This window comes from Haematobia irritans, chromosome 1 (genome assembly GCF_050003625.1).
Source record: "Haematobia irritans isolate KBUSLIRL chromosome 1, ASM5000362v1, whole genome shotgun sequence".
NCBI lineage: Eukaryota > Metazoa > Arthropoda > Insecta > Diptera > Muscidae > Haematobia > Haematobia irritans.
In genome coordinates this window covers 110,171,190-110,186,664 of record NC_134397.1, presented here as the reverse complement: position 1 = coordinate 110,186,664, position 15,475 = coordinate 110,171,190, and positions in this window count along the sequence as shown.

The following is a 15,475-nucleotide window of genomic DNA, read 5'->3' as shown; positions in this document are numbered from 1 at the left end:
CACCATGTGTCTATCTCGTCTCCTTCTGGGTGTTGCAAACATATGCACTAACTTATAATACCCTGTTCCACAGTGTGGAGCAGGGTATAAAAATGAACTAAAAGTAAAGAAAAAATCACTGGCGCCAAACCATGACCATTTTAACCATACAATAAATAGTTCATTCTTACTATTTTTGGTAATCATACGAGAATTTTCTTCTGCTTTTATTCATATTGAACTTATGTGTATGGTCATTGAACTTTATACCCACGTTTAGTTCATAAAATCTTTGAGACATACTTAACAAAATGAAAATTTCATTTCAAAAAATAATAAAATTTAACTACAAACAAATAATTATTTTACAATAAAAATAATTTTTTAGCGATAGTTTAAATACGGATTTTTTTAGTTTAGACTACAGGACCAAAATGGTCGATATAGAGCTTAAAACGTATCCTTATGTGGCGTTCTATAAGAAAAACTGCGTAGAATTTTGTAAATGCAGTTAAGAAAAGAAAACAGGAATCCAACAGGAATCAAGCATATAATTATTTTGAGTATTGCCCAAACATTTATATATTTGATTTCTTCTAATATATAATATGTTTGAGCGCATATTGGTCTAAACAATATAATATGTTTGGGTAGTCTAAGTTCCAAACATTATGTATTTTTCCATCCAAATTCAATAATGTTGTCTTCCAAAAAACTATACGTTATTATGTGAACATATAATATGTTTGGAAACATTTTGAACCCAAAAATATTATATGCTTAGAAGAATTTTCTCCCAAAGAAGATTGTGCTCAAAAATTTTTTCTGCCTACTTGTATATTCCCCCACATTTTTCTCACTTCCACGAGTTTTTTTAGTTCTTAGCACCTTTTTCTCTAATACAAACATTGTAGAAGAAATTATTCAATTTTATAATTTTTTAAAATGTTACCTTTTGCCGGACGGGGATTCGAACAGCGGACCACACAGTTTGTAAGCCAGCACACTATCCACTGGGCTACGTAGCTGTTATGGTCATCAAGAGATAATTATCGTTATAAGTTATATTTATATAGCGTGCATCGGCGCCCACGAGCCGATGCAAACACAACATTATTTAACAACATAACATTGTTAAACATACATTTGTTGGCGACGTGGAGCAGTGGTTGGTACGTCCGCCTTGCATGGCAAGGGTCCTGGGTTCGATCCCTTCTTCGACCGACACCAATTTTTTATTCTTTTTTACATATATTTTTTTACATATATTCCAGACACGTTCGGAATATCCCGAAAGGGTGTTCAACATTACATACTACTATATTAAATTTTTACTACGAAACTGTAAAGTGTGTCTTATAAAAGACTTAAAGTCAGAAAAGAACAGTGCTTGATATAAACGAAATGGACTGAGTTTAAATCATATATTATTTTTTTATTGCACAAAAAAAAATTTGTAACAAAAAAAGGTTTTTGTGTACAAGTTTGAAATTTTCGAAGAAATTCAAAAACTCTTACAAAAGAAGAACGTGAAGTCGAGTATATATATAAATATTTTTCCATCGAATCCTAAGGTTAACGATAACCATTCAAAAGCACATTATATTTAAATTCTAAACAGTAATTTTACAACCAGCACATAAATTTATTTTGGTATGAACAATTGTTTGCTAGCATGTAGCAGCATTAATTTAGAATTTTTATTAACGAATAATTTTATACTTAATTTAATTCTTAAGGCCGGTATAAAGTTGGCATTGTCGCGTTAAATTGGCCATGTTTACCCTTTTACATTTCTTTAATAATTGATTTTAAAGAAAATAAACTTGTTCAATTGTTGCTTTGGATCATTCCCCACCATGCTATAATACAATTTACCGAAAAAAGTTATAATGTTATTCTGGTTTTACCGATTCGAGTTTTGTCGCCAAAATGAGAAATAATTTTAGCCACAGAAGTCGAACTCAATGCCCGCTTTTATTTCCGAAAGTATCGTCAACCCCTCTTGGACTACTTATTAATAAAGAGGAACTAAACTTTGTTTTTTATATATCTTACTGTTTAGGTTTTCACTGTTTCCCCCTGTTTTCATTTTACTGTCACAACTCTAAAAAGATTACACTGAAAAAAATATTGTCGTGAGGCCAAAGAGTTCATGTCCTTAAAATAAGAATACAAATTTTGCTTAGCTTAGAAGACGCATTTCTCTAATATAAAGTTTTTGTCCATGTTCAAAAGTTGATAAGCTTTTCAATGAAGTCGTGTTGTCCTTATAATTAAGTGATTTCACTTGAAACTGGGTATCATAACATAAAAGAAAAAATTTTTCGACTAAGGTCAACTTGACTTTAATAATTCAGAAAAATTCTTTAAAATTAATGAGATTGTCTTTAAATTTGTTGCATTTTTGCATCTTGACTACAAAGCAAAAATCGTTAAAAAATAGGACATGTTTTTCAACCCTTTATTTTAAAGACGTTTTTTACTTGAAACATAGCATAATTTCTACTGGAAGTCTTGTTTTTAACGGACTTTTTACAGCATATGAAAAAAGCTGAAAAAGCGAAAAATAAGAGTCAAATACACAAAACCAACATTTAAAAGAGAATTGTGTCTTAAAAGTATCCTTACTTCAATTATCCGCTTCATTGGCTCGGAATCAATACCAAAATTGTTAAAGTAGAGACACAATCTTTGGAACCGGACATGCTTTTTTCAGCGTATAGTGCCCTTTCGTTAGTTTTTATGAAGATCCCTTTAATTACCTTTGTTTGAATATTTTGACTTCCTCGTACTACGTTCCGATTTGTTTTGACGAAACAAAAAAAAAAAATTGTGCCCGTAATGCGAAAATAAACCTCATGCTTTTTTATACCCTCCACCATAGGATGGGGGTATATTAACTTTGTCATTCCGTTTGCAACACATCGAAATATTGCTCAAAGACCCCATAAAGTGTATATATTCTGGGTCGTGGTGAAATTCTGAGTCGATCTGAGCATGTCCGTCCGTCTGTTGAAATCACGCTAACTTCCGAACGAAAAAACTATCGACATGAAATTTGGCACAAGTAGTTGTTATTGATGTATGTCGGATGGTATTGCAAATGGGCCATATCGGTCCACTTTTACGTATAGCCCCCATACAAACGGACCCCCAAATTTGGTTTGCGAATCCTCTAAGAGAAGTAAATTTCATCCGATCCGGCTGAAGTTTGGTACATGGTGTCAACATATGATCTCTAACAACCGTGAAAAAATTGGTAATTATATATAGCCCCCATATAAACCGATCCCCAGATTTGGCTTGCGGAGCCCCTAAGAGAAGCAAATTTCATCCAATCCGGCTGAAATTTAGTACATGATGTTAGTATATGGTCTCTAGTGACCATGCAAAAAACTGTCCCCATCGGTCCATAATTATATATAGCCCCCATATAAACCGATCACCAGATTTGACCTCCGGAGCCTCTTGGAAGACTAAAATTCATCTGATTCAGTTGAAATTTGCTACGTGGTGTTAATATATGACCTCAAACACCCATGCAAAAATTGGTTGAAATCGGTTCATAATTATATATAGCCCCCATATAAACCGATCCCCAGATTTGACCTCCGGTGCCTTTTGGAGAAGCAAAATTCATCCGATCTGGTTTAAATTTGGTACGTAGTGGTAGTATATGATATTTAACAACCATGCCAAAAGTGCTCCATATCAGTCCATAATCATATATAGCCCCCATATAAACCGATCCCGAGATTTAGTTTCGGAGCCTCCTGGAGGAGCAAATTTCATCCGAGTCAGTTGAAATTTGGTACATTGTGCTAGTATATGGCCGTTAACAACCATGCCTAACTAGGTCCATATCGGTCTATACACCCAGAGAAGGAATATGATCACCTCAAACATGTTTTAAGAGTAAAATGTTATTTTTGGGTGGTGACCATGTAACATGGTTTTCGGAACCATGTTATTTCTCGGAAATCATGTATCTGATTTCGGCAAGCAGGTTATCTTTGATGAGAAAATAACATTTTAGTGACAAACATGTTACATGGTCAACATACAAAAATAACATTTTGCTCTTGAAACATGTTTGAGGTGATCACATTCCTTCTCTGCGTGCACAGATAAAAATAAGTTTGAGAACCAATAACTTTTGTTGGAAAACCAATAACAAAATTTGTTAATTTTCCTGCAACAAACTAATTTGAATTTTTAATAACCATTATTACAATAGATGTATTAGCAATCGTTACCATCAGAAGACAACATATCGGACTATAGTTATATATAGCCCTCAGATAAATCGATTCCCAATCACACAAAAATTTGTCCATATCAATTTCATAATTGTATATAGCCCCCATATAAGCGACCCCCATATTTCAATTCTGGCACTCTACGTACCATGCAAAAGTCCATATCGATTCGTAATTATTTGTAGACTTATCTATACATACTTTTTTTGTCTAATATATACCACGTATGGACTAACTCACAATTTAGAAAAATATGTTAAGAAGTTTTAAGATACCACAACCCAAGTAATTCGATTGTGGATGACAGTCTTTCGTAGATGTTTCTACGCAACCCATGGTGGAGGGTACATAAGATTCGGCCTGGCCGAACTTACGGCCGTATGTACTTGTTTTCAAATGTCTTTTCTCTTGGTTCCGAATGAATTTTCTCTCCGAATACTCATTTTAATATTTTTACTTAAGCATATACAATTTTTGGCGAAGTCTTATATCACAACATATATATGTTTACTACAAATTTGTAAATTTATATTTGTTTATATTCACACATAATATTTTTCCAATCTTTAATGAAATTTTCTTTGTGTATATATATTTTTAAGGCGCCAATTGGTTACTTTCATTATTTTACTTCCAGCATAGATGTCTCTCTTTCTAAACACATATATGTTTATAGTATATTTCTAAATTAATATATGTTTGCATTCAAGCATATTATATTTACAAACATTTTATGTCCCAAACATATTATGCTAGTTTATGAACATTATATGTTTGCACTCAAAAATATTGTGTTTAAAAATTTGAGTTCCAAACATATAATGTTTATACCCAAACATATGAAAAACAGTCTTTTTCGTCCGTGTATAAATGTTGGATATGGATGCTACCAGAATTCTGAAATGAAAGTGTAGAATCTGCGCTATTTATTGTACCCCATTGGTACAATTATATCACAGGATCCAACAATGGTCGACGATCCAATAAAGAAATAAATAAATACACGAGAATAGAATAATAACTAGCATATGGAGAACGGTATTTTTGTCTCAAGAGTGGGGGAATGGGAATGTTTGTGGGAATTCTGCGGGAAGAGCTGCGAGGAGGGTATTGTTGGGACAATGGAATTGAAAATCAAGAGAGTGTCATAAAAGTTGGTACAAATGTCGAATAAGCGGAGAAGATGAGGTGGAAGGGAATAGCTGGAAATTTAAGGCATAAATAAATTCATACATACATACACTGTAATAGAAATGACCTCAGAGCACAATGTAATGATATTTTTTACTTTGGCATCTGAGCATATCATACATGTGTTATTGATATATTTGATGGCAGAAGCCACAAAAATATCATAATTAGGTCAATACGCAAAATGTATGGATTTTTTTCAGGGATCCGACAAAATATGACTGTTTTTTTTTTGGAACTATTACTAGGATTTTGTTACTGATGTTAAGGTGTATGTTATGGAAGATGTTAATGGAACAGCTTTCTTTTTTTACGCACTCACCAATATTAAATCTTTCTTTTACAGAATTTAATTTATGCCCCTTTTTGCTTAATAATCACTCACACGTGGACATCAATTAGACTTAATTATTATGCGACAATCTTTAACTCATCTCAAACGCATTCAGCACTCAAATGAATATGGACACAAAACTACAATGCAAACTAACCTGTTCTTCCTCGGAGTTGTCATGCAGGAACTAATGGAATTGGAACGTAGAGAATCGTTTGTCACTGAGCACACTGGCGATCTGGTTCGAGATGGAGCAAAAATGTTGATGCACAGGGGAAGTGGTGGATCTACGAGAGAGAAGGCAGAGCGGGAGATTATTATGGCTTTGCACCTCCAAAAGAATTCGATGAGAATATGTTCCCAATGAACATATGAACCGAGAAATAAGGAGGAAAAACAAGGGAGTTAGATTTGGTTTTGGAAATCAAGATTTATTTTCGGATTGATTCTTACTAGTAAGAAGCTAACAATTGAATGAGACAGATTAGCGGAAATTGCTGTTTGACGTGGTATCGTTTAGTGGAGAAATAAAAGATTTTTTGTTAATAAATGTCAAACATATCGTACTTTTTTAGTGCGAGTATCTAAATATTTTCATTAATATTTTAGGGATCTGATTCTGAGGGGAGATTATAGGGTTGTCCTGTATGGCATAAACAGCACTTAAGCTTTCACACTAAGAACAAATTATTCTGATATCCTTATTGATAAAAATTTTTTTAATGCTATCTATCTTACATTGATATTTACATTATTCTTGGTTTACAAATTTCCTTAATGGTAATGACCCAGTGGTCAATCCATAAAATATATTATATTAAAATGTTGGGATAATGGTCCATTCAGCCATATGATACTTGTCCTATATAAGTAAGTCTTGAGGAGCTTTCCGTTTCAGCCTTCTAAATGTATGGTGATTTGTCATCAAATCGGTAGCAAGCTGATTTGGGTGATTCATGATTCTTACTTTGTACAACGATAATTGGTATGTAATCTCTTCCTTGACAGTTTTTATGTTTAATTCATGGTGTAGGCGTTTGTTGGTTACATATGTCGGAGCATTTGTGATTGTTCTAAGCACTTTGGATTGGAATTGTTGCAGGAGCTTAATATTTGTGTTAGAGGCTGTTCCCCATAACTGGATTCCATATGTCCAAATGAGAACTTTATTTTCTAAAGAAGCCTTAGATCGTTTTCCCACTAGATATTTCATTTTGTTAAATTATATATCAAGCGCCTTTCTTTTTGTTTGAATATATTTTTTCACTTTAATTTCTTGTCCAAATGTACTCCCAGATATACAACATCATCACGTTGAGGGATTTGGTTCAATTTGTTTTAATATAATGTTAGTTTCATTTGCCTTTATTCGCCATTCATTTAGCCAGATTGATAAGTTGTTTAGGTGGTTCTGTAAGTATTTACTTGCAACGTTCGCATTCTTGTTTACAATTAGTACTGCTGTGTCGTCAGCAAAAGTTCCAACTATTGTTTTATCTGATATAGGGAGGTCTGAAGTAAATAAGATATAAAGCAGTGGACCAAGTACACTGCCTTGAGGTACACCTGCGCGTATATTTTTTAGCATACTTGATTCATTGGCTTCCTGAACATAAAAATGACGTCCTTGGATGTATGATTTAATAAACATATAAATATTTATTGGGAGCAGTTTTCTGATTTTATAAAGAAGACCTTCTTGCCATACCTTGTCGAAGGCTTGGGATATATCTAAGAACACCGCTGAACAATATTCCTTTGATTCAAACGCGTTGTTTATTGTTTCGACTAGTCGATGGATTTGTTCAATTGTGCCATGTTTTTTCCTAAAACCAAACTGGTGATCAGGGATAAGGTGTTTTGGTTTACAATTGGCATTAATATTTTTAGAAATAGACTCTCAAGAAGTTTTGAAAGCAGTGGTAAAAGGCTTATGGGTCAATACGATTTTAACTGATCAGCAGGTTTTCCTGGCTTCAGTATCATTTTTATCTGGGCGACTTTCCATTGGGCTGGTACAAAGCATCGGGTTAAACATGTACGCAGAGAAGGAATATGATCACATCAACCATGTTTCAAGAGCAAAATGTTATTTTTGGATGGTGACCATGTAACATGTTTATTGCAAAAATGTTCTTTTCTCGCCAAAAATAATATGCTTGCCGAAATCAGACACATAATCTCCGAGAAAATAACATGGTTGCGACAAACATGTTACATGGTCACCATTAAAAATAACATTTTGCTCTTGAAACATGGTTGAGGTGATCATATTCCTTCTCTGGGTGTGCGTTATATATATATAAGTTAGGAGGCTTAATGCTTCGTTTGGCAATTGTTTTAGAACTGTATGTGTAATGAGGTCATAACCAGGTGCTTTATTAGTCTTAAGATTGCTGATAACGTTCAGAACTTCAGATTTCGTAAACTTCTTAATAGATAGATCCAGTTGATGTGTTTGATTGAGAAGTTGGTGATATTAATTGGTATATCATTTGTATTTGGAGAAAATACCTCATACAAATGATTAGCAAATGTAGTTGCTTTCTCGAGATTAGTTTTTGCCCACGAGTTATCAGGGTTTCTTATGGGGTAATTTGTTTTTTTAAGTAACCTTTTAAAGTCTTTGTAACCTTCCAAAGAGAATAATCAGTATTTTGGTTCGGACCGAGATTTTGTTCTTCGTATTTTTCATTTTGCAATCTTTGTAAGAGATCTTTGAGTTCAGCGGTTGCCTTATTTCATTTTCTCTTATCTTCTCTTATCGTACTTTGCCAGGTTTTCTTAGCTTTTCTCTTTTTGGCTAATTTTTCCAAGACCTGTGGTGGGCTAGTTGGTTGTGATGAAAAGTTGCTCTGTGTTGTTGCATTCTACGAGGCTTGTTGGATAGCTCGGACCAAATATTCAACAGCATCTGATATTTCTTCATCAGTTTTAAGTGAGACGTTTTCATTCAGTTGGGTACGCAAATAGTATCTGAAGTAGTGCCAGTTTTTGTTAAAGTTTCATATGCTCAGACGTCAGTGCTAGTACAACTGGCGAATGGTCAGAAGAAAGCTCGAAACACGTTGTACAGGTTTGTGATCCTTCGGATATACCTTTAGATATACAAAAGTCTATCAAGTCTGTGATTTTATTTAGATCTGTGGGCCAATAAGTAGGTGTTCCTGACGATATGACTTTTAAGTGTAGTTCTTTGATCACATAGTACAATTGTTTTCCTTTTGGGGTCGCAAGACGGGAACCCCAGAACGGATGTTTAGCATTGTAGTTACCACAAGCTAAGAATTTATTACCCAACGTGTTCAAATAATTCATGTACATTTCTTTTTTAATGTTATGTTTGGGCGGAGAGTATAATGAAGATATTGTTAATGGTCTTAGCCAGTCTTCTACAATCACATTCGTTGCTTGAATTTCATCGGAACAATAATGATATTTGATGTTTTCCTTTATGAGGATGCCTGAACCCCCACGAGCTTTACCATCAGGGTGAGTCACGTGGTAGATTTTATACTGTGGTAAATCAAAATGAGACTTTTTTGTGAAGTGTGTTTCTGAGATCAGAAATACATCTACTTGATTTAATTTTAGAAACTCTTTTAATTCTAAGGTATGTTTGGAGAAGCCATTTGCGTTCCAGAAAACCATTTTAAGATTATTAATTTTTATACCCACCACCATAGAATGGTGACGGGGGTATAATAAGTTTGTCATTCCGTTTGTAACACATCGAAGGACGCGTAAGTTATGGCTTTCATGATATCCATATGAAGGTATACAAATGCGATCAGCCAAAGGATTCCGAAACGGACAAGCCTCCGGTAGAGTCAGCAGTGAAAAAATCTCCTAGCGAAGCCGAAGGAGACATAAAACCTGCAGACTATGGCGAAAATCATACGGTGGTTGAAAATTTGGATGGTTCTACGGTTCCTCCAGATAAATCTCCACCATTGTAAGGCCGCTTGTGCTGCCTTAAAAGATCTCCTGATGAAAGGAGACATAGATATATTTCTTATTCAAGAACCATACATATATAAAAACAAGATCTGTGAATTAAGCACTCCGGGTTTCAAACTTTTGCATAATACCGGTAACGATATAAATCGAGCCTGTATAATTGCTAAAAACGAACTAAACTTGTTTCTGCTTCCTTTATTGAGCAACGCAGACACTGTCGTAGCCAGTCTAGAGATATCCACATGCAAATATTGGGTATCTTCGGTCTACATGGGACATGATATGGAGATGCCACCCTGTGCCGTTAAGACCTTAGTTGAGGAATCACTAAAAACAAAGACATAACTCATTATGGGATGCGTTGCAAATGCACATCATAGTATTTGGGGAAGTAGTGATACTAATGCAAGGGGAGAGCCGCTAATAGAGTTTATTTTGCGTACTAACCTGGTAGTTTGCAATAAGGGAGATGCACCAACCTTCGTCACCAGGAACCGACAGAGGTTTTGGACGTCACGTTGACCTCTCCGGAACTGAATGATAAGATATCTGAGTGGCAAGTTTTGAGAGAACATAGCTTCTCAGATCATCGCTACATCAGTTTCGGATTGTCTGTTCGTACTTCAAAGACCATATTTCCGCCAAATGTTAGGAAAGCTGATTGGAATAGGTATAGGGAATCGTTCAATTTGATGATACCGGAAATGCCGGAGACAAATATGAGCACTGTGCAAGATATCGAACACGCAGTGGAGCGGATTACTAAGGCCTTCAACATTTCACTGAAAGCTGCTTGCCCTAGAGGAAAGCCAAGGGGAAAAAATCGGCCGCCATGGTGGACTACGGAGTTAAGTAATATGAGGAAATCCTGCAGGAAGCTCTTTAACAAAGCAAAGTCCACAAGAGCTCCGGATGATTGGGACACTTACAAGGTGAATCTGAGAGCATATAAACGAGAACTGAGAAGGTCTCAACAAAACTCTTGGGATGATTACTGTAGCAGTATTGAGAATACGTCAGAGCAATGCAGACACTGTCGTAGCCAGTCTAGAGATATCCACATGCAAATATTGGGTATCTTCGGTCTACATGGGACATGATAGGAAGATGCCACCCTGTGCCGTTAAGACCTTAGTTGAGGAGTCACTAAAAACAAAGAAAAAACTCATTATGGGATGCGATGCAAATGCACATCATAGTATTTGGGGAAGTAGTGATACTAATGCAAGGGGAGAGTCGCTAATAGAGTTTATTTTGCGTACTAACCTGGTGGTTTGCAATAAGGGAGATGCACCAACCTTCGTCACCAGGAACAGACAAGAGGTTTTGGACGTCACGTTGACCTCTCCGGAACTGAGTGATAAGATATATGAGTGGCAAGTTTTGAGGGAACATAGCTTCTCAGATCATCGCTACATCAGTTTCAGATTGGCTGTTCGTACTTCAAATACCATATTTGCGCCAAATGTTAGGAAAGCTGATTTGAATAGGTATATGGAAACGTTCAATTTGATGATACCGGAAATGCCGGAGACAAATATGAGCACTGTGCAAGATATCGAACACGCAGTGGAGCGGATTACTAAGGCCTTCAACATTTCACTGAAAGCTGCTTGCCCTAGAGGAAAGCCAAGTGGAAAAAATCGGCCGCCATGGTGGACTACGGAGCTAAGTAATATGAGGAAATCCTGCAGGAAGCTCTTTAACAAAGTAAAGTCCACAAGGGCTCAGTGATAAGAGAGAAATTCACCACTGTGGTATCACAATGGACTGAATAGTCTAAGTGAGCCTGATACATCTGGCTGCCATATAACCTAACCTAACCTAAGGGCTCCGGAGGATTGCGACACTTACAAGATGAATCTGATAGCATATAAACGAGAACTGAGAAGGTCTCAACAAAACTCTTGGGATGATTACTGTAGCAGTATTGAGAATACGTCAGAGGCTTCCAGACTACGGAAGGTACTAGCATCCACTAACACCACTCCAGGTTTCATTAAAACATCGGAGGGAAATAGGACAACGTCCAGTGAGGAGACGTTGGAGGTACTTTTGGACACACACTTCCCTGGAAATCAGACGGTTGAACCATGATCCGGCGGTGTAACAGAGGCTCAGCTATCATTTCCTATCGAGGAAATTGTGTCGGAATCTAGAATAAAATGGGCTTTAAATAGCTTTGGACCATTCAAATCCCCCGGACCTGATGGAATTACTCCGGCGGAGTTACAGGCAGTGGCTGAAAGAATTATCCCCTGGTTGACGGTGATATATAAACGATGTGCAAACTTAGCATATATTCCAGAAAAGTGGAGGGAAACAAAAGTCGTCTTCATACCTAAATCAGGAAAAGCCTCTCACTCGAGTGCGAAGGATTTCCGACCAATCAGCTTATCCTCATTCCTACTTAAGACCCTGGAGAGGATGATAGACATGTATCGTAGAACTAGCGTGGATTCAAGTTTGCTCTCGAAACGACAGCATACATACTCGAAGGGCAGGTCTACTGAGACCGCATTGCATGAACTGGTCAGCTTTAATGAAAGCTCACTATCTGTCAAAGAATACACAATCATGACGTTTCTAGACATCGAAGGGGCGTTCAATAATGTCCATCCGAGCACGATATTAAATGGACTGACAACTCTAAATGTTGATCCAGGTATACTTAGGCTGTTAGACGAACTTCTAATAAAGAGACGTATTTCAGCCACACTAGGGCAAGCAAACATACAAAGGTATGTGAACAGAGGCACTCCCCAAGGAGGAGTTCTATCACCTCTTCTTTGGAATGTTGCTATAAACAACCTTCTGGTCTGGTGGTGGTATACGCAGATGATGTGGCGCTAGCAGTCAGGGGAAAATTCCCATCCACAATCAGAGATATTATACAGAGAGCTCTCCGGATGACTGAGAAATGGGCGAAAGATAATGGTCTTGGTGTAAATCCAGCAAAGACAGAACTAGTCATGTACTGCAAAGATCGCAAAACTCCCACGGTTAGGCCCATTTCCTTAGGGGTACTGAAATTCCCTTTGGTGAGTGTGCAAAATACCTTGGCGTTATTTTGGACAGGAAGCTGAATTTTAGGCTTAATATTGAAGAGAGGGCGAGAAAAGCCACGGTAGCTCTGTACTCGTGCAAAAAGGCAATAGGGAAAAAGTGGGGACTAAGACCAAAAATTGTGCATTGGCTATACACGCCAGTAGTTAGACCTATAATGCTATATGATGTTGTAGTCTGGTGGCCGGCACTTCAGAAACCGACTTGTTTAGATCAAGTTCAGCGTATGGCGAGCTTATGTATCTCAGGCGCATTTAGTAAGACAGGAACAGACTCCCTTAATGTCATGCTACATCTATTGCCTTTAGACATTTTGGCCAAACAGTCAGCTGCAACAACGGCTGTGCGGTTGCGCGAGCTATCGCTGTGGTCGGAAAAAATGTACGGTCATAGTTCGGTCCTCAAAGTAATGCCAGATGTGCCTAACGTATTGGATTACACCCTGGCAAGACCACTTTTCGACAAAAAGTTTGAAACTCTAATTCCCAACAGTGAGGCGTGGTGTACACAGACCCCGGGGAATAAAAGATATATAGATTTCTATACTGATGGCTCCAAATTGAATGGACAAGTGGGGTATATTCTAAAGATCTGGAAATTCGAATAGCGACAAGATTACGTAATCACTGTAGTGTTTTTCAGGCTGAAATATTGGCAATAAGAGAGGTGGTGAATTGGCTGAGAAGTAATGTTCCAACAAATATTGGCATTAATATATACTCAGACCGTCAACCTGCAATAAAATCCTTGGACTCTGTGTTCCTTAACTCGAAAACGGCCATAGACATCCGCAAATCTCTCAACGAGATGGCTGAGCAGTACAATATTCACCTAATATGGGTACCTGGCCATAGGAACATACCGGGGAACTGCGAAGCAGATGTGTTAGCAAGGCTAGGAACTACCTTACATATTCCAGGGGAACTAGAATCTGTTGGTATGCCTCTGGCTACCTGCAAGCTCTTACTGCGTGAGAAGGCTGTTATGATGGCCAATATTCGATGGGAAAATTGCAAGGGTTGTAACGACACCAAGCAAATATGGCCCCATTTAAACTTAAACGCACACTAGATATGCTAGTGTTCTCAAGGCGTCAGATAGCACTCCTGATATCTGCTATAACGGGTCGCTGCCTGATAGGCGAATTTGCCAAAAATTATGGGTGCGAAGTATAATGACTATTGTATAAGCTGTCATGATGTGGAGGAAAAGGAATCAATTAAACATCTCTTGTGTGAGTGTCCTGCTTTTTGTGTAAGGAGCATATTAGATTACTGGCTGACCTGGAAAACGTTAACTTAAGCAGTTTGTTAATGTTTTTGGAGCAATGTGGTTGGTTCCACAAAAGTAAATAATAGAGAAGGTGCCCATATGTAATAGGTACTTTTAGTTAAATGTGGTATCACAATGGACTGAATAGTCTAAGTGAGCCTGAAATTTAATCGGGCTGCCACTTTAACCTAACCTAACCTAACACATCGAAATTTCGCACAAACTGGTTTTTTTTCTGCAGGCAGGTTAAGTTCGAAGATGGGCTTTATCGGTCCAAGTTTTGATATAGTCCCCATATAAACCGACCTCCCGATTTGGGGTCTTGGGCTTATAAAAACCTTAGTTTCTATGCAATTTGCCTGAAATTGGAAATCTAGAGGTATTTTAGAACCAAAAAGAGGTGTGCCAAAAATGGTGAGTATCGGTCCATGTTTTGGTATAGCCCCCATATTTACCGATCTCCCGATTATATTTCTAGGGCTTCTATAATCGATAGTTTCTATCCAATTCGCCTGAAATTGGAAATCTATAGGTATTTTAGCACCATAAAGAGGTGTGCCAAAAATGGTTGATGTTTAGGTATAGTCCCCATATAGACCGATTTCCCGATTTTACTTCTTGGGCTTCTAGAATCCGTAGTTATTATCCAATTTGGTTGAAATTCGAAATTTAGAGGTATTTTAGGACCATAAAGAGGTGTGCTAAAATGGTGAGTATCGGTCCAGGTTTTGGTATATCCCCCATATAGACCGATCTCCCGATTTGGGGTCTTGGGCTTATAGAATCCGTAGTTTTTATCCAATTTGCCTGAAATTGAAAATCTAGAGGTATTTTAGAACAATAAAAAGGTGTGCCGAAAATGGTGAGTATCGGTCCATGTTTTGGTATAGCCCCCATATAGACCGATCCCCAGTTTTTACTTCTTGGGTATCTAAAATCTGTAGTTTTTATCCAATTTGCCTGAAATTAGAAATCGAGAGGTATTTTAAAATCCTAAAGAGGTGTGCTGAAAATGATGAGTATCGGACCATGTTTTTATATAGTCCCCATATAGACCGATCTCCAGATTTTATTCTTGGGCTTATAGAAACCGTAGTTTTTATCCAACTTCTAGAGGTATTTTGGGACCATAAAAAGGTATGCCGAAAAAGGGTGAGTATAGGTTTTGATATAGCCATCAGATAGACCGATCTCCCGATATTACTTTTTGGGCTTCTAGAAACCGTAATTGTTGTCCACTTTGCCTGAAATCGAAAATCTGGAGGTTTTTAGGAATACAAATAGGTGTGCAAGAAATGATTTTATTTTTTAGGCTTCTAGAATCCGTAGTTTTTATCCAATTTGCCTGAAATGAGAAATCTGCAGGTATTTTAGAACCTTAAATATGAGAGCCGAAAATGGTGTGTATTGG